The sequence below is a fragment of the Morone saxatilis genome, unplaced genomic scaffold, assembly GCF_004916995.1.
Source record: "Morone saxatilis isolate NCDOM2014 unplaced genomic scaffold, NCSU_SB_2.0 Contig20, whole genome shotgun sequence".
NCBI lineage: Eukaryota > Metazoa > Chordata > Actinopteri > Moronidae > Morone > Morone saxatilis.
In genome coordinates this window covers 355,721-358,513 of record NW_023339763.1, presented here as the reverse complement: position 1 = coordinate 358,513, position 2,793 = coordinate 355,721, and the positions used below count along the sequence as shown (strand labels likewise).

Sequence of the window (2,793 nt, the reverse complement as noted above, 5' to 3'; positions counted from 1 at the left end):
ACAGACAGGGACAGAGAGAGAGACCGTCCCCGTAAACACTGAGACCACCTGCAGTTAACTGATGTTTATATTAATGGACTCTTCATAAGCCCCGCCCCTCTTTGCTCTGCGCTCCAATCACATATTTAAGTACAGAAAGGGGGAAGTTGACGGAGGATTGCTCAACCGTGATTGGAGCACAGAGCAAAAAGGGGGCGGGGCTTGTGAAGGGGTCGGGCCAGCGCCGTCTACAGGCTGCAGCGTTCATTACACAGCACTGTGTTCACGAGGCTTCTGTCCTCGCAGCCAGAAACGTTCATGTTTGTATTGTTTGAATTAGTTTTGTAATAAAACACACAGATGTCTTCAGCTGTGGCACGAGTGATTTTTATATGAATTAATTCAGTGACAGAAATGTTTTAAACAGCTGATCAATTCCAAATAAATGCTGTACAATTCCTCACCTTCAGGCAGCCATTGGTTTCAGTTCATTTCCAGATGGTGAAACAATCTATTAGGAGCGTGAGAGAGTGAATATTGACAGTAGTTTTGTTTCCGGTTGTTGGAAAGTGAGAAAGATCCAATGGACTCACACAGAGAAACAAACTGCACCCATTTATTATGGAAACGTCACAGAACCGAGCAGAACACAGAACAAAGAAAAGGTCCGATCGAAACATCCTCCGATCGCAGTTCCATGATGTAAACTGTCAGTTTAACTGTCAAAAAGCCAAATGCGTTTCAGAACAGTAAATATTTTACAGGTTCCTTTCTTTCAGTTTGGTGGGCTGCTCTAAATACTACACTTCCCATGAGCCTCTGCTGCTGTTGCTATGGATTTACTGCTGAATATTTGATCAGATTTGTAGCAGCACATTTAACAGAATGTGAAGCTCTGATTGGATGTTTTGTTAGTGAGATGCACCCTGGGAGTCGTAGTTGTCCTTCAGCTTTCACGTTCACAGGCTTCTTGTACATTTTTCATCAAAGCAGATATTTTCTAACACAGTTGCTCATTTTTGTACTGACAGAATTCATCCAGGACCTCTTATGAATAAAAAAAAAGTGAACAGTAGTTTGTTTCCTTTCTCTCAGTACACATGTTGAGGTGTGACAGTTCAGCAAACTACAGCAGCAGAACCGGAGAATTAACAACAAATGTCAGAAACAGCTTAAAAAAAAAAATTACCTTCAAAATCTCTGTACAGCCGAACAAACGCCAACACAAATAAAAGTCAAAATTAGCACGAGGAATAAACGCAGCAGTCTGTAGTTTTTAGAAAATATATAGTCATTATAACTTCATTTACAATATTTTCAAACATTTCATAGAAAGTCGGCGGGTTGTAAAGTGGAAGTGATTATCAGAGAGCGGCGTTTCCTCTGTGTTATTAATATACTTTATACTTTAACATCCAAAAACAACCGGATTAAACACCCTGCACGTGAAAATAAAGCGTTTAGGATGATTATGGATCTTATTTTAATTAATGCTGCCTCATAAATGCAGCTTTAAAGTTTTCTGATGCAGCACAAAATTCATTATTTGACCACTGACAACAGTAATATTAACTAATATTATTAATAAAGACACCAATGAATCACATTTTTAATTTTTGTCCCAGTAAACTTGTAAAAGTTGTTTTCATTAAGTTGTCTGTAGCTTGTTGGCTAACTAAATAACATTTTGGCTACGATACATTAACTTGCTAAAAAACTAAAGTTATCTGGCAAGTATCTTAATCAATTGTCTGAAAAATCTAAGAAAACGTTTGCAAAATAAATTATTTAACCGTTCCACATGAGCAGTTAGCTCGTTAGCAAACGTTTAAATAAAGTTCATAAATGAATTTAATCGACTTTCAACCAAGAAGCCTTTAGTTTTGTTGTATTGTTGGTTAAATGGATCTAATTTATTAACATTTACAGGTGGAGGCGGTTTTATTCTCCATAAACAAACACGGAGGAAACGCCGCGGAGGTCTGAGGGGTTCACGGTTCAGTTACAGACGTGTCTGAGGTCAGAGGTATCTAGTGAAGTTGGTTTCTTCCTGGTCAGTTGCTACAAAGGTTTAGAGACAAGGAATGTTGGGAAATCTTTTCTTTTTTTTTTTTTACCCACAATGCCACATGAGCTTTCAAAAGATAACGTCCGTCCATAATGTCACTGAAAGCAGTTCTTTTTAAATACATTTTTCTTACATCAGTTCTGTAAAACAGTCCCTGGGCAGGTTTTCATCGACGTCAGGTGAAGCACATCAGCACCAACGGGAAGAAGAGGTTGGCGGTAGAAAAGTAAGGCGCTGGCGGCTAAACAGACTGCAGGAAGAGGGATGGGAGGATTATTCCTCCATTTCACTGCTTTTATCTGAGATTAAAGAAAGTCTGAGGATTAACTGGATTCCACCGCTCAGCCAGTTCCCGCAGAGGTCGAACGCCGACCTCCGAAGCGCGAGAGACGAGCCCGCAGTGGACCGAAGTGCACAGTCGCAGTCGGCCTTATTAGACCGCTGCTGGGATTTGAACCGGCAACCTTCCACTCAGCCCCACTGCTGAGTCGTGTTCACATTATTCTGCTTCACTTTAACTGCCAGCAGCGTTTAAAGCAGCGCGGTAGAGGTCTTCGGAGTCCGATCACAGCTTTATTCTGTATTTATCTTTATTTTCTACTCTTCTCTGCAGATCACAGAAGGAAAAATACGTTGGGAAGGATGTGTGTTGTGGTGGAAAGGTGATTCAATATAGTCGACTCACCAGCAACCCAAAGTTTTATGTTAGAACTGTACAGTATGGGTTAGCCTGAAAGCTAATGTCT

General features: G+C 40.4%; 1 protein-coding gene across 1 annotated transcript in view; it reads left to right on the top strand.

Moving 5' to 3' along the window:
* ap4m1 (adaptor related protein complex 4 subunit mu 1) overlaps positions 1–2,793 on the top strand; it is a gene marked incomplete in the record, with an annotated part of 11,851 nt that overhangs the window by 2,422 nt on the left and 6,636 nt on the right.